The sequence below is a fragment of the Schistocerca serialis genome, chromosome 1, assembly GCF_023864345.2.
Source record: "Schistocerca serialis cubense isolate TAMUIC-IGC-003099 chromosome 1, iqSchSeri2.2, whole genome shotgun sequence".
NCBI lineage: Eukaryota > Metazoa > Arthropoda > Insecta > Orthoptera > Acrididae > Schistocerca > Schistocerca serialis.
This window is the reverse complement of record NC_064638.1, coordinates 1,261,176,425-1,261,189,349: the sequence shown is the minus strand read 5'-3', so window position 1 is coordinate 1,261,189,349 and position 12,925 is coordinate 1,261,176,425. Positions and strand designations below refer to the sequence as shown.

At 42.1% G+C, this 12,925-nt stretch overlaps 1 protein-coding gene and 1 non-coding gene across 2 annotated transcripts in view; one reads left to right on the top strand and one right to left on the bottom strand.

The window, feature by feature from the left end:
* Nucleotides 1-12,925, bottom strand: part of LOC126456806 (Down syndrome cell adhesion molecule-like protein Dscam2) — a 567,168-nt gene that overhangs the window by 209,909 nt on the left and 344,334 nt on the right. The gene's annotated exons all lie outside the window — the stretch shown is intronic.
* Trnas-cga (transfer RNA serine (anticodon CGA)) lies at nt 1,941-2,015 on the top strand. Its single transcript has one exon. It is a non-coding gene; the product is annotated as a tRNA-Ser (tRNA).

Here is a 12,925-nt window from a genome sequence, read left to right as displayed (position 1 = left end):
CAGTTGTGTTGGAGTTAGGCTGATCATGTTAAGCAGCGTTAGTGAGGAAGTTATGGTGTTATTATGATTCAAATTAAAATTTATCTTTTTGTGCAACCAACATGATTACGAGATAGATTTTTCAAGCCAGAAATCTAATGGAACGTCAGGTAAATACGATAATGATGTCACTTTGTTTTCACTATTGCTGCGCTATTGAACTAACTTGGTTATTGTACTGAAAGTTGTTACATTTCAAAGATAGGAAAGTGTATTGTTTGGATGTTGAGAATTTCATTAAATTTAAAATTTGCCTTGAGCACTGTTTCTCAATATACGAAGAAAACAGAGTGTTACCATTTATGCGAATATTTCATTCTCTTACCAACTTTTCTCTTACAATTCTTTTTAATGGATTATCCAACCAAGGATGTTCGAAAAACAGTTCGATTAGCAACTAACAGAGAACTCATTGCACCGCTCGAGTGTCTCTGCAGGTACAGTAATTTGGAGCTTTAGCATAGCGGCGCGCAAGACAGAAAAGTACTGCAGCGCGTTATCCAGATTTGCGCAGATTAGAGGTAAGGAGAAAAGATTTTGATTGTGTTATTTATTCAATCAGGGCGAACTTACGTTTTCAGAGATAGTTTTTTTTTCTAAATCCAATTACTCTAGGATTCATGCCCAAGTTAATTATTCAGGCAGTATACTGTTCATGACCCATAGACCTTGCCGTTGGTGGGGAGGCTTGCGTGCCTCAGCGATACAGATGGCCGTACCGTAGGTGCAACCACAACGGAGGGGTATCTGTTGAGAGGCCAGACAAACGTGTGGTTCCTGAAGAGGGGCAGCAGCCTTTTCAGTAGTTGCAGGGGCAACAGTCTGGATGATTGACTGATCTCGCCTTGTAACAATAACCAAAACGGCCTTGCTGTGCTGGTACTGCGAACGGCTGAAAGCAAGGGGAAACTACAGCCGTAATTTTTCCCGAGGGCATGCAGCTTTACTGTATGGATAAATGATGATGGCGTCCTCTTGGGTAAAATATTCCGGAGGTAAAATAGTCCCCCATTCGGATCTCCGGGCGGGGACCACTCAGGAGGACGTCGTTATCAGGAAAAAGAAAAGTGGCGTTCTACGTATCGGAGCGTGGAATGTCAGATCCCTCAATCGGGCAGGTAGGTTAGAAAATTTAAAAAGGGAAATGGATAGGTTAAAGTCAGATATAGTGGGAATTAGTGAAGTTCGGTGGCAGGAGGAACAACACTTTTGGTCAGGTGAATACAGGGTTATAAATACAAAGTCAAATAGCGGTAATGCAGGAGTAGGTTTAATAATGAATAAAACAATAGGAATGCGGGTAAGCTACTACGAACAGCACAGCGAACGCATTGTTGTGGCCGAGATAGACACGAAGCCCACACCTACGACGGTAGTACAAAGCTATGTGCCTACTAGCTCTGCAGATGACGAAGCAATTGAAGAAATGTATGATGAGATAAAAGAAATTGTTCAGATAGTGAAGGGAGACGAAAATTTAATAGTCATGGGTGACTGGAATTCGATAGTAGGAAAAGGAAGGTGAATATGTATTGGGGTAAGAAATGAAAGAGGAAGCCGCCTGGTGGAATTTTGCACAGAGCACAACTTAATCATAGCTAACACTCGGTTCAAGAATCATAAACGAAGGTTGTATACACGGAAGAAGCCTGGAGATACTGACAGGTTTCAGATAGAATGAGATTTTCACTCTGCAGCGGAGTGTGCGTTGATATGAAACTTCCTGGCAGATTAAAACTGTGTGCCCGAACGAGACTCGAACTCGGGACCTTTGCCTTTCGCGGGCAAGTGCTCTACCATCTGAGCTACCGAAGCACGACTCACGGCCGGTCCTCACAGTTTGGAAGGTAGGAGACGAGATACTGGCAGAAGTAAAACTGTGAGGACCGGCCGTGAGTCGTGCTTCGGTAGCTCAGTTGGTAGAGCACTTGCCCGCGAAAGGCAAAGGTCCCGAGTTCGAGTCTCGGTCGGGCGCACAGTTTTAATCTGCCAGGAAGTTTCATATCAACGCACACTCCGCTGCAGAGTGAAAATATCATTCTGGAAGCATCCCCCAGGCTGTGGCTAAGCCATGTCTCCGCAATATCCTTTCTTTCAGGAGTGCTAGTTCTGCAAGGTTCGCAGGAGAGCTTCTGTAAAGTTTGGAAGGTAGGAGACGAGATACTGGCAGAAGTAAAACTGTGAGGACCGGCCGTGAGTCGTGCTTCGGTAGCTCAGATGGTAGAGCACTTGCCCGCGAAAGGCAAAGGTCCCGAGTTCGAGTCTCGGTCGGGCACACAGTTTTAATCTGCCAGGAAGTTTCATATCAACGCACACTCCGCTGCAGAGTGAAAATATCATTCTGGAAGCATCCCCCAGGCTGTGGCTAAGCCATGTCTCCGCAATATCCTTTCTTTCAGGAGTGCTAGTCCTGCAAGGTTCGCAGGAGAGCTTCTGTAAAGTTTGGAAGGTAGGAGACGAGATACTGGCAGAAGTAAAACTGTGAGGACCGGCCGTGAGTCGTGCTTCGGTAGCTCAGATGGTAGAGCACTTGCCCGCGAAAGGCAAAGGTCCCGAGTTCGAGTCTCGGTCGGGCACACAGTTTTAATCTGCCAGGAAGTTTCAGGTTTCAGATAGATTATATAATGGTAAGACAGAGATTTAGAAACCAAGTTTTAAATTGTAAGACATTTCTAGGGACAGATGCGGACTCTGACCACAATCTATTGGTTATTAACTGTAGATTGAAACTGAAGAAACTGCAAAAAGGTGGGAATTTAAAGAGATGGGACCTGGATAAACTGACTAAACCAGAGGTTGTACAGAGTTTCAGGGAGAGCATAAGGGAACAATTGACAAGAATGGGGGAAAGAAATGCAGTAGAAGAAGAATGGGTAGCTTTGAGGGAGGAAGTAGTGAAGGCAGCAGAAGATCAAGTAGGTAAAAAGACAAGGGCTAGGAGAAATCCTTGGGTGACAGAAGCAATAGTGAATTTATTTGACGAAAGGAGAAAATATAAAAATGCAGTAAATGAAGCAGGCAAAAAGGAATAAAAACGTCTCAAAAATGAGATCGACAGGAAGTGCAAAATGGCTAAGCAGGTATGGCTAGAGGACAAATGTAAGGATGTAGAGGCTTATCTCACTAGGGGTAAGATAGATACTGCCTACACGAAAATTAAAGAGACCTTTGGAGAAAAGAGAACCACTTGCATGAATATCAAGAGCTTTGATAGAAACCCGGTTCTAAGCAAAGAAGGGAAAGCAGAAAGGTGGAAGGAATACATAGAGGGTCTATACAAGGGCGATGAACTTGAGGGCAATATTATAGAAATGGAAGAGGATGTAGATGAAGATGAAATGGGAGATAAGATACTGCATGAAGAGTTTTACAGAGCACTGAAAGACCTAAGTCGAAACAAGGCCCCGGGGGTAGACAACATTCCATTAGAACTACTGACCGCCTTGGGAGAGCCAGTCCTGACAAAACTCTACCATCAGGTGAGCAAGATGTATGAGACAGGCGAAATACCCTCAGACTTCAAGAAGAATATAATAATTCCAATCCCAAAGAAAGCAGGCGTTGACATATGTGAAAATTACCGAACTATAAGTTTAATAAGTCACAGCTGCAAAATACTAATGCGAATTCTTTACAGACGAATGGAAAAGTTGGTAGAAGCCGACCTCGGGGAAGATTAGTTTGGATTCCGTAGATATGTTGGAACACGTGAGGCAGTACTGACCCTATGACTTATCTTTGAAGAAAGATTAAGGAAAGGCAAACTTACGTTTCTAGCATTTGTAGACTTGGAGAAAGCTTTCGACAATGTTGACTGGAATGCTCTCTTTCAAATTCTGAAGGTGGCAGGGGTAAAATACAGGGAGCGAAAGGCTATTTTCAATTTGTACAGAAAGCAGATGGCAGTTATAAGAGTCGAGGGGCATGAAAGGGAAGCACTGGTTGGGAAGGGAGTGAGACAGGGTTGTAGCCTATCCCCGATGTTATTCAATCTGTATATTGAGCAAGCAATAAAGGAAACAAAAGAATAGTTCGGAGTAGGTATTACAATCCATGGAGAAGAAACAAAACCTTTGAGGTTCGCCGATGACATTGTAATTCTGTCAGAGACAGCAAAGGACTTGGAAGAACAGTTTGAACGGAATGGACAGTGTCTTGAAAGGAGGATGTAAGATGAACATCAACAAAAGCAAAACGAGAATAATGGAATGTAGTCGAATTAAGTCGCGTGATGCCGAGGGAATTAGATTAGGAAATGAGACACTTAAAGTAGTAAATGAGTTTTGCTATTTGGGGAGCAAAATAACTGATTATGGTCGAAGTAGGGAGGATATAAAATGTAGACTGGCAACGGCAAGGAAAGCGTTCCTGAAGAAGAGAAAGTATTTGTATATAGTGTAGCCATGTATGGAAGTGAAACGTGGACGATAAATACTTTGGACAAGAAGTGAATAGAAGCTTTCGAAATGTGGTGCTACAGAAGAATGCTGAAGATTAGATGGGTAGATCACATAACTAATGAGGAGGTATTGAATAGAATTGGGGAGTAGAGGAGCTTGTGGCACAACCTGACGAGAAGAAAGGATCGGTTGGTAGGACATGTTCTGAGACATCGAGGGATCACCAATTTAGTACTGGAGCGCAGCGTGGAGGGTAAAAATCGTAGAGGGAAACCAAGAGATGAATACACTAAGCAGATTCAGAAGGATGTAGGTTGCAGTAGTTACTGGGAGATGAAGAAGCTTGCACAGGATAGGTGCATCAAACCAGTCTCAGGACTGAAGACCACAACAACATCACAACAAAATATGATATTTCCGGCGGTGGTCACTTTCGCCGAGTCACGGCCCCAGCGGCCCAGCAAGGGGGGAAAGTTGGATGCCGTAGAGAGAGCGCCATAGACGCATTCTGCAAATACGCAGGAATTAGGCTAGCGGATGCCCTATCGTCGCTGAACCCGTTCAGACCTAAATTTTTTCTGCAGGAAAAAAATTTCGTTATTTAATAACGCTGTTAGGTTATTTTTTAATGATTTTGGATGCAAGATTTATACAAAATTATGTACCTGTATTCAAAACATACTTTGTACACATGTCTTCATTCTAAGGACTACAATAACTAATTAGGAAATATTCTCTATTGAATAAATAGCAAAATGATCATTCAGTAACTACCATGCAAAATAATTGCTATACATTACTGGACACTCAGGCGTAGCGCCATATACCGATCCTGCCTTGGAGGCGGTGAAGTGGGAGATGCGTGTCAGAGCTGGAAAGTGACAGACGGTGACGCGAGACTGGACGCGCACTTAGTTTATGTATCAGCCGACAGAGGACAGTATTGGATAGGGGACTGATTTAGTTTCGATTTTGCCCGCTAGAGTGCACTAAAGTAATAGAATGTTTTTCATAAACTGTTCTAGTGTTTTCATAAAGTGTTATTATGTCTTTTTGTGTATGTAAAATGTTGTAAATGTGTTTTAGCAGTATGAATGATGCGTGAGTGTGGTTTAAGGTTAATATGAAGATAATTGTTTAACGAGTTATGTAGTGTAATTTAGTGTGGGAACATTTCGAAGAAGTGTGGATATGGACAAAGGGGATTTTAGTAGAATAGATTTGTAAAGTAAGTTTATGGTAAAGGGAAAGTTAATTCTGGTATAAATAACAATAGTAAATGCCGGCCGTAGTGGCCGAGCGGTTCTAGGTGATTCAGTCTGGAACCGAACGACCGCTACGGTCGCAGGTCGCTTCCTGCCTCGGGGATGGATGTGTGTGATGTCCTTAGGTTAGTTAGGTTTAAGTAGTTCTAAGTTCTAGGGGACTGATGACCTCAGATGTTAAGTCCCATAGTGCTCAGAGCCATTTGAACAATAGTAAATAACTTTATGCATAAATAAAACTTCAGCGTATTATATAATTACGTCGGTAAAAAGTGCAGTCGTTAGGTTTACTATTTTGCGATTGGTTACTGATGAAAAGCGCGGACTGACGCGGGAGAATGTTGTTTTGCTATTGGCTGTTGAGTAAACTGACCAATGGTAAAGCAATATTCTTCGCGCTCCTTTCTCTGCCGGTAGAGAAGACAGAGTATTCTAGAGAGGAGTCGGCGCCTAGCCATGAATCAGTTAGGACGTGTGTAGTAGTAGTTCCGATGGAAATGATAAGTTTCAGGATCTAGCAGTGTTTCATACACCAAAATTGTTGTAAAGTGACGGCATAATTATTCCGATGGGTGTGTAGAAATTTCGGAATTCTTAAGTGAATTTTGTGACGAGAAAAGACATAAATTCCTTGTGGTGTATTGAGCTTGTCGGTGGCTAAAAACTGTGACTGCAGTAGGTACCGACAGACTTAATACCGAGCGAGGTGGCGCAGTGGTTAGACACTGCACTCGCATTCGGGAGGACGACGGTTCAATCCCGCGTCCGGCCATCCTGATTTAGGTTTTCCGTGATTTCCCTAAATCACTCCAGGCAAATGCCGGGATGGTTCCTCTGAAAGAGCACGGCCGACTTCCTTCCCCATCCTTCCCTAATCCGATGAGACCGATGACCACGCTGTCTGGTCTCCTTCCCCAAACCAACCAACCAACCAGACTTAATATTTGTCGAGCTTTCTCAATCAAAAACAATCTGTATTTTTGTATCTATTACGTTTTCGGGAAATGCAACACCATAAACTTGCTAACGTGAGTGAAAGGAATTGTGAGTGACTGTGTTAAGACTAGCACGGGCTTGGCAGTGATACTTGTTCACCTAAGTTTCAGAATATATTAATTAAGGACAAAATTTCGAACCTTTCATTTCGTATGAAAACTTTCTCCCGAAACGTAGATTAGTGATTTTAATTGCAGTCTGGTTCACGTCGAAGTACAGTAGGTTTCCTCGGCTTCCCTACTGATGATCTGCTGAGACAATGTTCACATGTAGGTGGAGGTTCGTCGTAAAAGGGACGGGAGGAACCGCACCGCCGCAACACGACTGACTAGACTTGTCCGCTGTTTCTGTTTCGTTAGAGCGTATCGATACGTGGAACTGTTTCAGTGTTTCGGAATGGCTGCGGTTCACTGTTTCGAAACAGTGGTGTTTCATTCCGCCCCTGTCTCGGATAACCGGACCAGATTCGATCTCGAGCCAGACACAGAAACTGTATCGTTGTTTCAAAATAAGGCTGTTTCACTCCACCTGTGCTTGGAACGGACTAATTGTATCGAAACAGTGATGTTTCATTCCGCTCTGTGTCGGACGAGATTCGGGCTCGGGACGTGTACTGAAACACAACATACCACTTCGTGAAACACTTTCAAGAGTGTCGAAATCTTTTTGACAAGCAATATCATGAAGCTTAGGATATCCGAAAATAAAGCTTCGTTTCTATCTGACTGTCCTGTTCCGAAATGGCGTAACATCTGCTTTGTGTATTTATTTGCCTGTAGACAACTGTTGTGTTGTAATAATAAACACTAACCAAACAATAAAACAACGCATACTATTCATATTGAAAATAATAAATATGTGAAAATCATTCAGTTAAATTACACTTTTTTTTATAACATACGTTTTTCTGGTCATGTACAGTAATCATATTAAGAAACGCAAGTAAGCTTACAACATTTTGAATAAAAAAAGGCGTAGAGTGACAGTTTTTAGACATATACATAAATTTGATGTAGGTATAATTGCAAGCAATCTGTTCGACATATCACTGATAGTGTAATGGTGAACGGGAAGGGCTGGGAACCATGGTGAATTTACAGTAACGGTTCTAAACACCTTGAAAGACAAAACTTTTTTCTGTTATATCTTGTTATTTATTCGAATTATTTGGCATTATTTGTGAGTCTATAGTCACTGTGCCTATTATCCAGAATGATTCCCTTTGTGTGCATGGAAATAAGCAAGATGGGTATATTACCCGTACTAACGGAATGTGGGAATCCCAGTAGCATATTCGTTGTTTCCGCAGTTTCCTCCCCCTTGCGGTTCCGTTCGTGGTGGTTCTTCTGTCTTCAGCTATGGCTGTCCTCAGCCAATTGAAAAGTATGAAAGTCACACGACACGAAAGCAGCCGCATTTGCTTCAGGAAATAAGAAACTGCCAAGAGGCCTAAGTGATAGTTTCATACTTTCTCCGATATGATTAGCGCTCTCGCACCTCATTTATGTTTATATGGACATACTTATACAGTAGACATTGAAGATGATAAAATGTGTAGGTTTATTAGATTACAAAACACAAACTGTTTCACTGTTTCGAAACAGCATATCGAAACATTACATTGAACTCCTTCATTTTTTTCGAAACAGTAACGTGTTTCAGTTTGCCCATCTCTACGACTGACTGAGCGGTCGAGATGCAGCGGTCTCTATGCCGACCAGTGTATTGGCCGCTGTATTCACGTGGCGAGACGGTGGCGCACTCAATCGGCGAGTCCATCACTGCGGCGACACTGCCCTCTATCGGCCATCGAGATCCAATTGTTCCGGCGGGCATTCAACTTCTGCACGGCCCGGTACCAGCATAACAATAACAATAATCCATTATACAGTGGGATATAGCGAACCAACCACATCCGCCTATTCTAGTGGTCACGCTGCGTAGACTTGCTGATATTTTCACATTGATGCCCAGCAGCTGGCAGCATTTGCGCATGATGAAGAGTTTGAACATTCACAAATGTCCACCTCAGATTTCCATTGGGAAAAAAATACTTCTGCTGCAACTACGACAGGGTAAAGTTTAATTTACTCGATTGTAGCCACACCTCGCAAAGAACGTGGCGGACATTGCGAAACGCGCAGATAACTGAGGGACTCCTACAAACAATGGTTGGGAGCGTCGACACGCAGAACCAAGAATTCGCACAGGGAGGCGAGTAAACTAATGGACTGTGGAAGAAGTCACGCTGGTTAAAAACTATTTGTTGGACAGTAACAAGCTTGCTTGTGAATCACGAACGCCAGCGTTTTCCTAGATGAAACACAAACTTGATATTGTCCAGGCCTCAAGCAGAGACAGCCGTTACAAGAAGTGTTGTGTGGCTGCTTTCACAGAAACTAAGGAATGCAGAAAACATCGGAATAATATGCCAGCGACGCTGGGAACAGCCTTGACAGTGAAAACATGAGAAAGACGCCAGCTCAAAATGTTCAAATGTGTGTGAAATCTTATGGGACTTAACTGCTAAGGTCATCAGTCCCTAAGCTTACACACTACTTAACCTAAATTATTCTAAGGACAAACACACACACCCATGCCCGAGGGAGGACTCGAACCTCCGCCGGGATCAGTCGCACAGTCCATGACTCAGCGCCCTAGACCGCTCGGCTAATCCGGCGAGACGCCAGTCGCCGAGTCACACAGTAGGTCACGTAATACAGACAATTTATACCCTGCACTGGGAAGGATGGTCATAGAAACGCGATCACTCACTGGGTGGCATCACAAATTTAATCGGCCAATGACAACGTGAGAGGATTAGATTAGATTAGATTCAGTTTTCGATTCACAGACCCAAAAAATGAGATGATTCTCTTGGGTGCGGAACATGTCAGGAAATGTAACATAAAAACATAAAATATTTGAATATAATACCTACTACCCTGATCATTTGTCAGGAGATTTTCGAAATAGGTGAATGCAATGGGGTAAAGTGGAACAGCTAATATTTACAGAATTAACACCCTGCCAGAATTAAACGCTGTTATGCAGTATTAATAAATTTATCACACACAAAATACCTAACCTTCACTGTTGTGACAAAGTGCTGTCAAAACTGAAATCTAACAGATATTTTTACATAAGCTGGCTTAACAGTCTCTGTTAAGATATTCATCTATGGAGTAGAAGAAGTTGACTACCAAAAAGTCTCTCTGTTTAAACCGAGTTTTATCTGAAACTAAGTTTTTAATGGTTGCTGGCAGTTTATTGAAAATGTGTGTTCCTGAATATTGGACCCCTTTTTGGACCAAGGTAAGTGATTTTAGGTCTTTATGTACATTGTTCTTATTCCTGGTATTGATGCTATGTATTGAGCTATTGGTTGGAAATGTATTACTTGCAACAAATGTCATTAAGGAATAAATATACTGACAAGGGAACCTCCCCATCGCACCCCCCTCAGATTTAGTTATAAGTTGGCACAGTAGATAGGCCTTGAAAATGTGAATACAGATCAGTCGAGAAAACAGGACGAAGTTGCGTGGAACTATGAAAAAATAAGCAAAATATACAAACTGAGTCGTCCATGTGCAACATAGGCAACATCAAGGACACTCTAAGCTCAGGAGCGCCGTGGTCCCGTGGTTAGCGTGAGCAGCTGCGGTACGAGAGGTCCTTGGTTCAAGTCTTCCCTCTAGTGAAAAGTTTAATTTTTTATTTTCAGTTTATGTGACAAACTCTTATGTTGTCCACAATAAAACCTAAATCGGGCAAGGTAGAAGAATCTTTTTACCCATTCGCCAAGTGTACAAGTTAGGTGGGTCGATAACATATTCCTGTCATGTGACGCACATGGCGTCACCAGTGTCGTATAGAATATATCAGACCTGTTTTCCTGTGGAGGAATCGGTTGACCTATGACCTTGCGCTCAAATGTTTTCGATTCCCATTGGAGAGGCACGTCCTTTCGTCTACTAATAGCACGGTTTTGCGGTGCGGTCGCAAAACGCAGACACTAAACTTATTACAGTGAACACAGACGTCAATGAACGAACGGACAGATCATAACTTTGCGAAAATAAAAAACGTAAACTTATCACTTGAGGGGAGACTCGAACCAATGACCTCTCGTTCCGCAGGTGCTCACGCTAACCACGGGACCACGGCGCTCCTCAGCTCACATTATCCTGAATGTTGCATATCTTGCTCATGGACTACTCAGTTTGTATATTTTACTTATTTTTTCATAGCTCCAAACAACTTCTTCCTGTTTTCTCGATTGATCTGTGTTCAGTTTTTCAAGGCCTATCCACTGTGCCAACTTATAACTAAATCTGAGGGGGTGCGATGGGGAGGTTCCCTTGTGAGAAGCAGTGGTTAGAATACAAAGTTTCTTGAAAAGGTCTGTACATGATGTTCTTGAATTTACACCACACATGATTCTTGTCACACGCTTTTGCACTCTAAAAACTTTTGCTCGGTTTGATGAGTTGCCCCAGAATATGATCCCTTAAGACAATAGAATGAAAGTAAGCATAGTATGCAAGTTTTTTATATTTATATCTCCTACATCTGACATCATTCTCACGGAAAATACACACTTGTTTAGGCGCTTAAGCAATTCTGTGGTATTCCCTTCCCAACTGAATTTATTATCGAGTTGTAATCCCAGAAATTTAACACTGTCAACCTCTTCGATCGGCATGTCTTCATATGTTACGCACATGCTGGAAGGAAATCTTAGAGGTTCTGAACTGTATATAGTGGGTCTTCTCAAAGTTTAATGACAGTGAATTAGCTTTAATCCACTTATTAATGTCAGTGAAAATTTCATTAGCAGCTATTTCTAAATCTGTACTTGACTTGTTACTAATTGCAATGTTTGTATCATCTGCAAACAAAAAAAAACTTTGCATCTGGCAGTGTAACAGATGAGAGGTTATTAATGTACACAAGAAAATGCAATGGACCCAAGATGGAACCTTGAGGAACACGATACATAATTAATTTTCAGTCAGATGGAGACGGACTGCACAGGTATTTTGCAACGACACCCTTTGTCTCCTGTTAGATATATAAGACTCAAACCATTTCGCAGCATTGCGGTGACACCATAATATTCTAATTTACCTAAGAGAATGCTGCGGTTCACACAACCAAAGGCTTTTGACAGGTCACAGAAAATGCCAGTAGCCTCTAATTTATTATCTAATGAATAAAGTACATTCTCATTGTAAGTATAAATAGCTTTCTCTATATCAGAACCGTTAAGAAATCCAAACTGTGACTTGAACAATATATTATTTGCAGTCAGATGCTTAAGGAGACACTTGAACACAACCTTTTCAAATATTATTGAGAAAGCCGGCAAAAGTGAAATTGGTCGACAGTTTAATGGTATCTCTTTATCCCCATTCTTGTAAAGAGGCTTAACTTTAGCATATCTTAGTCAGTCTGGAAATGTTCCGCTGGTAAGAGATTGATTACACAAGTAACTCAACTCGCATGAGCACTCTTTGATCAACTTCGTTGATACGTTATCATACGCACCGGAATACTTAGATTTTAAGGATTTTATGATGGATGCTACTTCTTTGGGAGACGCGAGTGTCATCTCCATTTTACTGAAGTTATTTTTAAAGACTGGTCTCAGATACTCCATTGCACTGTTTACCGAACCTGGTAACCACAAGCTGCCAGTAACAGTAATGAAGTACTTGTTTAAGAGGTTTGCAACACTAAATGTACCGGGTGATCAAAAAGTCAGTATAAATTTGAAACTTAATAAACCACGGAATAATGTAGATAGAGAGGTAAAAATTGACACAAATGCTTGGAATGACATGGGGTTTTATTAGAACCAAAATGCAGGATGGCGCTCCACCCCATATTGCTAGACGCGTGAAAGATCTCTTGCGCGCGTCGTTTGGTGATGATCGTGTGCTCAGCCGCCATTTTCGTCATGCTTGGCCTCCCAGGTCCCCAGACCTCAATTCGTGCGATTATTGACTTTGCGGTGACCTGAAGTCGCAAGTGTATCGTGATCGACCGACATCTCTAGGGATGCTGAAAGACAATATCCGACGCCAGTGCATCACCATAGCTCCGGACATGCTTTACAGTGCGGTTCACAACATTATTCCTCGACTACAGCTATTGTTGAGGAATGATGGTGGACATATTGAGCATTTCCTGTAAAGAACATCATCTTTGCTTTGTCTT